At 46.6% G+C, this 12,159-nt stretch overlaps 1 long non-coding RNA gene across 1 annotated transcript in view; it reads left to right on the forward strand.

The window, feature by feature from the left end:
* LOC142573912 (uncharacterized) overlaps positions 1-12,159 on the forward strand; it is a 33,342-nt gene that overhangs the window by 244 nt on the left and 20,939 nt on the right. The gene's annotated exons all lie outside the window — the stretch shown is intronic.

The following is a 12,159-nucleotide window of genomic DNA, read 5'->3' on the forward strand; positions in this document are numbered from 1 at the left end:
TCGTGCTGTCCATACACTGCCGACCAAAGCAACCCCCGGCGCCGGAAATCATTCTGGATTTTGTTTGAACGACTTTTTCATGCTCTAAAATACATTTCACCGCGAACATTGCGAGTTCGGGCTGGATTTCGCGGCAACGCCCATGTACCGGGAGTCACATAACGCCAATTAGCCCCACACGAGCACAAAGTTTCAAGGGCGTTTTTGTGACAAACGGGCTCGCCTCGGCATCTCGCGGAGGCCGCGGAATCTACAGAGCGCATGGATATTAATTTCGAAACTTCATGGGTATAAATCTCATAAACTTTTGATGTGAAAGGTGCGTTGACATTTCCAAAGTTGTGCTTTAGATTTTCAATTTCGGAATTTTGTGGGTATAATGTTGTTATAAACATTTGACGCCAAAGGTGCATTGACTAATCTAAACTCTTACATCGGAACATACAACGAAACAAGCCAAATCAACACACTATTAGACAAGTTGACAGAACACGCAGTCAGGTCCGATGAGACGAAGCGTTGTGGTGGTTCATTTGTGCCATCATGTCACATAAAAAATATCAAATTTTTTTTTTCACCTACGCCAAAGCATCCATGTCAAGACACTAAAGCCAGCCAAGGTAACTAGGTTCTTATTTTTTCTACTTTGACTTTTATTCGTGAGGACACATTGAGCGTCTTCAATTTTTTTTTTGTTCTCGCTACCCTACCCGCGGGCTGCCAGAGCCAGCCAGAGCGCATACGTTTTTCTCGTGTTGCCTCGACCACTGCGCGGCGCACTTCGTGTGCGTTCGGTTTGCTCTGGCCGAGTGGATTTTTGCCTGGCACAGTTTTGGACGCTTCCTGGCTAGCAGACGGGAAAAAGAACAATGGTCACTCGGCGCCATCACTGTGGTGACTCAACGGATTGCACCGCGTTCGCTTGAGCGCAACCTCTCCAGAAAGTCTTGTCTCGCCGGTGTAGGATACCGAGCAGTATGCGTATGGTTCTTGGTGGACCAAGCGTCTCACGTTGTCTTTTTTTATATTTCTTCGGTAGCCACATTAGGTGCGCAATATAGGCATTCGATTGTGGCCAACATATTTTCCTTTGCGTATTTTCTTTTCGGTGCCCCCGCCCCACAAAAGGGGAAAAAATACATTGTTGCGGCGCAGCGGGTTGTCGCATGGTGAAGGTTCGATTTTGTTACTTCTTCCTTTGCGGAGAGTAAAGGGTCATAGGACGCTTCAGTTGCCGGATACTCTTGTTATGTTATTGCGATAGCAATTGTATGGATACTCCAGGCGCTTTCCTGCCGTCATCGTCGCCCTCATCTTTCGTGTAAAGACCAAGAGCAATAACAATGTTACCGAGCGCCGCATGCTGTATGTGAGAGTGAAAGCGCAAGGGGAGGGGTGGGCTGGAGTAGGTGAGCCGAAGATGGTGACTGTCTTGCGTGCGCAAAGGAGAAAAGTGGGGAGCAAGCGCACCGCCTTCCGTCGCGCGCGATACATCGGCGGGAGTGGATGGAATGGGGGTGGGATCTAGGATTTTGTGAATCTGTGATTGCGCAACATGTTTATTCGCCTTGTTTGACGCATTATATACCGTGACTTTTTCTTAGATACGTAGGTTTATTGGAGACTTATACGTATATTTAAATATCTTGTTGCGAGGTTTCGTGTATACGCGCAGTGAACTTTTTTTCCAGGGACACTTTCTTTTGCCCTTTATCAAGCTATATCTTGCATTTGTGTATCCCATTCTATCTTCGCATTTCTAATGTACCAAGGCGAGTCAAACGAAAGTGAGCCTACCCACTTCGCGCAATAATAGTTCGGTTCATTATCTGCGAGGCGTGTGCGTGGAAGAGAGGGATGTCTCATTTACAAAAGTGACACGCAGGTGTGAGGATAAAGGTTCTGTAATGTTCTCATACACTGGGTTGAACATGGTTGCGTGACATAATGGAAACTCCAAAAGTAGAACAGCATGGTGCCGTGAAGTTTTTGACTGCGGAAGGTATTTCCCAAAAAGAAATTAGACGCTGTATGGCTGCCGTGTACGTTGAACATCGCATTTCATTGGTCACTGTGAAGCGTTGGGGCAAATGGTTCAAAGAGGGACGTGAAAATTGCAAAGACGATCCAAAATGGGGCTAAATTCCATCGTAAAATCACCCTTAACAAAATTTCAAAAGTTGATGAGGTGATGAGACAAGAACGGAGAATAAGCATCGATGAACTGGCAGAGCGTGTGAACATCAGTCACGGTTCGGTTCACGCCATAATTCATGAACATCTCTGTTATCGGCTTTTGTGTGCGCAATGGATCCCCAAGATATTGAACCACCGCCAAAAGACGGAGAGGTTCGGCGCTGCCTTGACTCATTTGATCCGGTATCACAATGATGGTGGCGACTTCTTGTCTGCAAATGTGATCGGGGACGAACCGTCGTGCCACTATCACGAGCCTGAAACACGACGGCAAAGCTTACAGTGGAAACATTCGAATTAACCACGCCCAAAGAAAGAAAAGGCCGTCATTTCTGCCAGAAAGGTGTTGTTGAGTTTTTTTTTTCGATCGTCAGGGACAATTACGGATAGAATTTGCTAAATTTTGAGAGACTATGAATTGTTTCTGATACTGTGAAACGCCGGAACGGCTGCGTATTGCAATCAAGAACAAACGATGTGGAAAATTGACGAATGGGGTCATCTTGTTCCACGAGAATGCCCGTCCCCACATCGCTGATGTGTTTAATACAAAACTGGCAAAGTGGGAAACGCTGCAACATTTGCCATACAGCTCAGGCCTGTCGCCTTGCGAATTCACATTTTGGGGCAACCGAAAAAAACAGCTCAAAGAAACCAGATTCGTGTCGGACGATGACGTGAAAGAGTCAGTTCCAGACTTTTTAAAGCAGCAACCCAAGGAATTTTATGAGACCGGAATCACGCGACTCCTTAGTCAATGGGACAAATGTCTAAATTCTCATGGAGACTACTTTTAAATAAAGTTCCCCGTTTGTCATATATTTGCATTGGCTCGCTTTCATTTGACTCGCCCTCGTATATTCTGCAGAACTCCTGCTTTTTATACGTGGTCTCTGTTGCGACTATAATTTCGGTGGAATTACTCACGATACACGGCCGGTGACAGCTGCTCCTGCGTAATACATTGTAATGAATGCCAACGTCATCGAGATTTTTCACTGGCCGTTGCATACGTACATGAATGTAAACACGGTTCTTGAATGACAAAGTTTCATTAACAGATTTGTCCTCAACTTGTTCATTTCATGGCCTTTACATATTTCATATCAGCGGCATGCACTGCTTTGCTGGTTTCGAACTGAAATAGTTCTAAAGTTCGTGTGATATTTACGTTACTTATTAAATAGGGAAAAAAATGGAAGCATTGATATCAGTTATTTTCGGCACAATATTTGGCACATACGAGTATATTCTTTTATGAATAATGACATATTCTACTTGTTTTGACAGTGCGTAGCTTTCTAGAATTCGATTGCAGCACCATTGGCAATGGTAATGCAATTATTATTCATGTATTTGATCCCTCGACAAATTATTTAAGAGGAATGTTTAGCTCTGGACCAACTCCGACGTGGCCTATTCAAATACACGTAAAACACAGAAACGCTTTTCTGAGATAACCTCTAGATTGCTTTTAATGAAATTTGCTGCATTTGAGAGAAAAAGTTAAATTCTAGTGCCTGTTGGAAGCGGAACTTAGATTTAGGGCCTGAATATTGCTTGAAATATTTCGAAAAATTCGAAAGTTCGAAAAGAATAGAAGCACGACGTTTACAATCTGATAGCTCTGCATCAAGAACACATATCGCTGTTCTGTCAACGGCACCTATTATAACAGTCAAAGCGGACAAATTTGATATGTCAATTTGTATCTTACGTGAATTAGTTACGATGTGTACAAGGGTTCTGCAAAATCCGTATTTCCATAATACTATTTTTTTTAGATTCATGTGTAACATATCAATTTTGTCCGCTGTAGATGTGCTATTAGTTGAAATTCACAGAATTGTGATATCATTTTTCATTGTTGAGTTACAGAGTTATAAACTTGATTTTTTTTGTTTTCTGAAAATTTGCAATTTTGTCAAACTTTTAATAAAAAATTGACAACCTAAACGAAAAATTCAAAACCAGCAGTCATTAGAATTCGTTTTTCTTAAATGTAACAAACATCGTCAAATTTGGTGCAGTGGTTGCCGAGAAAAACGAATTCCCATTCTACATGTATTCAGATAGGAGTACCCGAGCTAAAGCTTCCTCTTAAGGAGGTCGCCGAGCTACAACGTGAGTCCCCCTTCTGGCTGCGCCACTGCTTTGCACGTTACCGTTGCTCTGAACGTGCATGCCCGGAGCTCGTAGTTGTGTAGTTTCCTCTATCGGCATGCCGTAGAGCGCAAGCTCGATTCGTATGTCGGTCTCTCGACGTGCGTATTTCGATCTCATCCTTATGTGCGATGACTTCTCAGGGGTGCTCTTTGTGCCCGCTGCTTCCATGTACGTTTTTACAATGTTCGTAGCTGTTTGGTTTAACGAGTGGAGCATCGGACTGCTGTGCTAAGTGATCAGGGTTCCAAACCAACCGTCCGACAAATTTGTGTCACTGAATATATGTGCCAATGTGTATCGGCCGCTCTACAATGAACCTGTGTGACGCCAACTTAGGTCACTGAGTACGTGCCGCTAGGTATATGCGTCGCCGTTCAATTAACCTTGTGAAGGCCAACTGGGGTAACTGGGTAAGTGTCGCTGCGTATGTGCCGCTCTCTAATGAAAAAAAGACATAAAAATTTATCCAGTGCTTGGAGAAATCGAACCCGCGCCACGCACGGACTTAGCGGTGGCACCGCTAGATGGCGCAGCGTGTACAGTGGGACGCAGGAGCGGTTTTTTGCAGGTACGTTCGTACGCCACCCTCTTTCTGCTCATGCTCCGCCGGGCCGCATGTCGCCTAGCAATGGGGACGCGCCTCTTCTTTCTTTCGCGCTTCTTTGTGCTGCCGCAGCCTTCAGACACCCGCGGGCAATGCGAAACCACGTGCGTGTTTCGCGCATCTTTGTGCGGTACCGCACAGCCAGGAACTGAGGCAGACGGAGGAAGGCACTCTCATTGTCAGTGTGTTGTCATGTGGTGTACTGCGTTCACGGCATCTGAGGAAGTGTTCTGAAGAAGTACCTCCACGAATTAAATAAGGACGGACACACATGGACCGACTACGCACCGTTTAGAAACGCATTCGACGAGCCAAAAGACCACCTCGTTGCTGTAAATGTTTTTTTTTTAAAGGGGACACTCCGCCAGGCCGAAAGGTGCGTATTATGTAATGCATGTCGAGCACAAGTTTGCTGATCGAGCTCTGTGTGATGACTTACACTTTGATTCAATATCTCTGCAGGCAGGCTGCTTTTCACTGTTCACCGAGAACATATTGTTCTGGACGAGAACATGCCGTCCAAGGTAATACATTGTGTTTACAAACGGTGCCTCTTTTGATGCGACCTGCACAAAGTGCAGATCGCATCCGAAAAGGCACAGAGTCAAGAAGTAAATGCACATAGTCAAGCAGTAAATAGGCAAGTAGCAGCTAATCTGAGTAACGCGTACAGCCTTTTAATTAGCTTCATTAGGCCACCAGTTGGCACGTAACATATGTGTTGCACGGAGGCATTCTCACATGCGTACGCTTCATGCAAGAAGTTTTCACTGGGCGAGCCTCATCTGGTGGTGCATTTGTTGCCGTTTACGCTACTTTGGATGAATTATTATGCTTAATAAATATGAGGTCGCCTTATTATTTCCTTCGTTGCTCGTAGCCTTATCAGAGTAACTTCAGCAGGAATCTATACAGACTGCAACATCCTCGGCGATACTGCCCAAGAAAGCACCTCCCAAAATTTTTGGAACGTGCATTGGCAAGGGTCCAAAAAGTGCTGCTTAATTTGGTTGCCATTGTCGGCTTCGCCGCAGTAAAGTTTTGTTACGCGGTGAAGTATATTAGGAGTGGAATGGGGCCACTGTCACCACACAGAATTCCTTAATTAAACGGACGCGCGCCCTCCTACCATAGCACGGACACTGAGACGCCTGACAAAGTCTACTGGCAGGTCTTTAGAATTATTTCGGACGTGGCTGTGGTGATTCGATTTGTCGTTTCACGTAGAAATAATAGCTACATAACTTGCAGGCATGTAGCTATTATTGTGGCAATTATTCAACACTTCATAAAACATCAGCCGCATGAACATTGGCTTGATCAAAAAAAATATATATATAGTACTCTCTTACAATTAGGACCGTACTTGTCGACCTAAAACAATTAATGGGTTCAAATCGCCACAGCAACGTCGGAAACGGCTTTGTATGACTGCCAGTACACCTATTAGACTTCTCGGTGCTCATATATATGGCAGAAGACGGCAGGTACCCGCATGTATAATTAAGAAATGCATACTATGTCTCGTCCCAGTGGCCCCTTTCCACTCTTTATATGCTTTACAACAGTATATTGCTTATGCTTAATCGCGTAACAACGCTGCATTGCGGCGAACATAACTTTCGAAATCAGAATTAGAGAATGCTTCTTAAGCTACTTGATGCATTAAAGAAGAACATCTTGTTGAGAACCGACAGGCCATTGCTTGGTGCGTAATGAAGTGTCACGAGAATGACCACAATGGTATCCAAGTGCGAAAATTCTTATTTCATAATGCGTGGCGATCTGATAGTGAGCTTACCGAAGTATTAGATAGATTGCATGACTAACAATACGCATGTTTTCAAAGAGGATTTCTCTCCCTTTTTTTCTCATTCAACAGGCGAGCGAAACAAACTGGTCTGCAAGAACTTTTTCAACGCAGGAAGGTGAAGCTCCAAGGAACTAAGACAAAAAGGCTACACTGTAGTCGTGCATGCAAAGCAAGTAGAAATGTGCCCAGAATTCACGGTAAGAACGTGGGCACCGTGTTAGACGGGCTGTCCCACGTAACCTATGCCGAAATCGAAAAATGTACGAGTGCCACGTAGCTGGACAGAACCAAGGTAATGTTATGTGCCGTCACTTGGAGCGAGTCAGATTACTTATTTCGCCTAACTAAATAAATACTATGAATTATTGATCAAATATTATAATCAGAAAACAATTGCCAATGAGCATGTATTCAGCAACAGAAAGATGGATCGAAAATTTTTCATGATGGCCTACAATTTTCTGATTGACAATTTTGTTCTGATTATAATATTTCACCAGTAAATAATAATAACTAATTATGTAATTAGGCGAAATAAATAAATAGTACGACTCGCTCCAAGTGACGGCAAACAACATTACCTTGCTTCTGTCCAGCTACGTGGCACTCGCATAATTTTAAATTTTGGCACAGTTTGCATGCGACACCCTGTATAGTAAATATCTGTTCAAATTCATGCAGAAACATAGATTATTTATGTATTATGGGTGGATCGCTTTATTTTGCCCATTGTCATGCCTTTCAGTCTGTCTTTTTGCCACATCTTTTGATACTTTCATTTTTTCAACGCAGGCTAGATCTTCAGTTCGGCATTGTCACATTCCCGCCTGCAAGTGAACAGAGCGAATATTTTATTTTTACTTTTTTAATTTGTGTCTCACTTTTCTTTTAATTTGTAGGACACTTAACAAATTAGGATCTTAATTATAGGCCAACATATTTTAATTAAGCAGCATCTTATATAGTACAACAGGATCAATAAATATAGGTTAACTTTTACATATTTTAATTTATATGAGCACTCCGGGACAATGTAGTCATTGGCAGCGCCAGAAAGTGACGATAGAGGCGACATAATGACTGAGACTGGCGCTACAGGAAGAAAAGTCCTGGCAAATCCAGGAAGTGGCAAGTCTGTGCTCCGTGAGCATCGCTTCTATATTAGCATGTCGGACAAGCAACGTCGTTGCAACTTACTTACGAGTGTAGACTGACGCTCGTTGTGCAGTCTACACACAGCCTATCACCTCTGAAATTTAAAGAAACATCCGTGAGCTCATGCGGCGAGGTGTGACATGTGTCAAGACGATGGAAAGCTGCCTGAAATGCTAGGTCCGAGACGTCCTTTTTTGCGAACAAGCAATGTCCCTCAAGTACATCTATGAATTTCTCCCCACCAGGATGGACATAAAAATCATATTCAAAAAGCACTTTTCAAAGACAGCTTCAGTTCTGCAGACCAAGAGAATGTCAGAGTCCACGTAGATCAAGTGAAGGAAAAAACACCGACAAGTAGATTTTTTCGTGCCTACCAAGTGAAATCTCTGCAAGAACACTCGGAAGCACAGGGAGAGCAACAGGCTGATTCGCCAGACAGTAGTAGTTTGGATGCAGAGGCAACGGAGGATGAGGAAACCCCCCATTACTGCTCTGCATATAAACACATACATGCGGCAGACGTCGCCAGATCCTGGTTGGAAGCTTACCACTATCATTGAAAAGAAAAGTGTACAATCAATGCATCCTACCGGTGCTGACACATGGGGCAGAAACTTGGAGATTGACAAAGAAGCTCGACAACAAGTTAAGGACCGCGCAAAGAGCGATGGAACGAAGAAATTTAGGCGTAACGTTACGAGACAGGAGGACAGCGGTGTGGATCAGAGATCAAACGGGAATAGCAGATATTCTAATTGACGTTAAGAGAAAAAAATTTCGCAGTTCCGCCCGGAAAGCGAAGCACCAATTGCGATAGCAAATTAGTAGATAGCTCTAAAAAGTATGGATAGTAGCTTTATCGGCCGTGTAAACTTGTAAACATTCGCTTACTGACTAAATTAACAATGACAGAATGTGTAAGTGTTACTGAACGAGGACGTAGGAAGAAACAGGCACACAGAGACAGCGCTGTCTGTGCGTCTGCTTCTTTCTACGTCCTTGTTCAGTCGCGCTTACAAATTCTATCATGCATTCAAACCAACTAGCGCGCCAACATGTTTTATCTAAATTAACAACCACGGTGTCACGCGCGCACAGGTAAACGTGAACACCTCTCGCTCGATGAGCGCGGAAACTCGCTGTCAAAATGCTGGAGTGAGGAATCGCGGCAGCAACAAGCGAATTGGCCTTCGTGCATCTCCCGCTTCAACGCGAACGAAACGTCGAAATCACAGCGCATGCGAAGCTACCGGCACTACGCGCACTCTGATTGCTTTGAAGGTGAGGCTCGCGCTGGCGTGCACTTTGGCCACATCGCAGATCGCTTTCAAGACTTTAGCACCGGCAACGCGTTCCTACGGCGTCTGCCATTAGCGTGCCCAACGCCGCAGTAGGTGCCGCGGATGTCTCCACTCTGTACGGAGTGGCGGGCGAGCAGCCGCCGGAGAAGAATCTCCCTCCCTCGCCTGACTCCCGTGCCTCGCGCGCGACAGGAGAGGGCACGCTTCCGGCCCGCGTTCTTTGCTTGCGCACGCGAGACTGAACCGCACTCGCCGGCTCACCCTCGCAAGCTTTCACTTGCATATGCAGCATTAGGCGTGTGGCGACGGTTTTATCGCCTTTGGACTTCGTACAGAACCTCACGGCGACTACGACGCCGCCAGCGACGCTGACGGCAGAAATGCGCCTGGAGTGTCCATATATTGTTACGGGGTTAAAAACAGTCAGATGTATATTTACAGGATATTTACAATAATCGTAGCGGCTGACAAGATGGCAGACAGCGCGCGAAGTCCAGAGCGTCGTCTTCTTCTGACCAAGCTGACAACATCTTCTTCGTCAGCGTGTCACGTGACCCCCGGCGGCAGAAGCACCGGCTCGGCGCTGGCTAGGAGGCGGGCGAGTGATACAACTTAAGACGCGCGACATGGACCACGTCGGAGCGATGCTGAGCCACGGTTGGCTCAAGAGGGGCGATGTCGTACGTGATGTCAGTTACTTTACGCAAGATACGGTAAGGGCCAGAGTAGCCTGAAAGTAACTTCTCCAAGAGGCCAACGCGTCGCGACGGCAACCAAAGGAGAACCAGGGTGCCCGGTGTGTAATGGACGTCGCGATGGCGGGCGTCATATAAGCGCCGCTGATTGTCCTGCGACTCCACAAGTCCACGTCGGGCAATATGGTGTGCTTCTTGAGCCTTGAGTATGACTTCACGGGCGTTCTCGGACGTGGAATTCAGGCTAGCAGGCAGAATGGTGCCGAAAGGTAGCGTAGGGTCGCGGCCAAACAAGAGGAAGAATGGAGAGAAGCCGGCAGTATCATGGCGAGACGAATTAGAGGCGAAAGTAACGAACGGCAGCGCAACGTCCCAGTCGCGATGGTCAGCGGAGACATACGTGGAGAGCATCTCAGTAAGGGTGCGGTTAAGGCGCTCGGTTAGACTGTTAGTTTGTGGATGGTAAGCAGTAGCAAGTTTGTGTTTAGTCGCGCACAAGTGCAGAATGTCGTTAACAACTTCAGAAAGAAAGTAGCGGCCGTGGTCGGTGAGGAGCTGTCGAGGGGCGCCGTGGTGAAGGATGACGTTCTCTAGGAGGAAGTCGGCGACATCGGTTGCACAGCTTGTCGGAAGAGCCCGTGTGATTGCATATCGGGTGGCGTAGTCTGTCGCTACAGCAACCCACTTGTTTCCCGAATCAGACGTAGGAAAAGGGCCTACAAGATCAACACCTACACGGAAGAATGGTTATGATGGTACGTCAAGTGGTTGAAGGCGACCATCAGAGAGTGTGGTCGGCTTTTTGCGTCGTTGACAAAGGTCACACGCAGCGACGTAACGGTAGACGTCACGGTATAGACCAGGCCAATAGAAGCGCCGACGAACACGGTCATAGGTCCGTGACACGCCAATGTGACCGGCAGTCGGGACATCATGAAGCTGGGCGAGAACAGTCTGAAGCAGATGCTCAGGCACAACAAAGAGTCGGGCAGGGCCGTCCGGACGCATGTTAGAGCGGTACAATATACCCTCTTGGAGTTCAAACATGCGAAGGGAAGGATGGGGCCTCGTTGAAGTGAGCCGTTAAATAAGGTCTTGTAAGGAGGTGTCCCAACGTTGTTCGGCTCTAATATCGCGAAAAGCAGCCAGAGAGAGAACGATGACAGGTATGCCGGCCGCAGAAACGTCAGGAGGGTCGACAGGATGGCGCGACAAGCAGTCCGCATCATGATGTAACCGGCCGGTCATGTATACAACTGAATAGTTGTATTCTTGAAAGCGGAGAGCCCAGCGGCCAAAGCGCCCTGAAGGATCTTTGAGGGACGAAAGCCAACACAGAGCGTGGTGATCAGCGATTGTGCATTGGCGGCCGTACAAATAGGGGCGGAATTTACCCACAGCCCAAACGAGAGCCAGACACTCGCGTTCGGTGATGGAATAATTGCGCTCAGCAGAGGAAAGAAGGCGGCTGGCGTAGGCAATAACACGTTCTCGCCCTTGTTTCTGTGCCAAGATAGCGCCAATACCGTGGCCACTGGCATCGGTATGGACTTCTGTTGGAGCTGACGCATCAAAGTGAGCGAGAATGGGCGGGGACGTAAGCAGCCCAAGCAGCTGAATGAAAGCACAAGCTTGCTCAGGGCCCCAAATGAATGCGGCGTCTTTCTTGAGGAGCTGAGTGAGCGGGCGCGCAACGTTAGCAAAATTTCGGACAAACCGACGGAAGTAGGAGCAAAGGCCTAAGAAGCTGCGAAAATCCTTGGCACATGTTGGCACGGGAAAGTCTTTCACTGCCCGTATATTATCGGGATCTAGGCGTACACCAGAAGAATCGACGAGATACCCGAGCACAGAGATTTCCCGACGACCGAAGTGGCACTCGGACGAAATTAATTGTAGCCCCGCCTGACGGAAAACAGATAGGGTCGTCGATAGGCGTTCGAGGTGTGTCGCAAAAGTCTGAGAAAAAACGATCACGTCGTCCAGGTAGCAGAGGCAGATGGACCACTTGAAACCATGTAGGAGGGCGTCCATCATTCGTTCAAATGTGGCCGGGGCATTACATAAACCGAAAGGAATCACTTTGAACTGATACAGGCTATCGGGAGTAATAAATGTTGTCTTCTCGCGGTCCATGTCGTCGACGGCAATTTGCCAGTAGCCGGAGTGAAGGTCGATGGACGAAAAATATTGTGCTCCATGCAGGCAATCCAGGGCATCGTCAAT

The sequence above is a fragment of the Dermacentor variabilis genome, chromosome 3 (assembly GCF_050947875.1).
Source record: "Dermacentor variabilis isolate Ectoservices chromosome 3, ASM5094787v1, whole genome shotgun sequence".
Lineage (NCBI taxonomy): Eukaryota > Metazoa > Arthropoda > Arachnida > Ixodida > Ixodidae > Dermacentor > Dermacentor variabilis.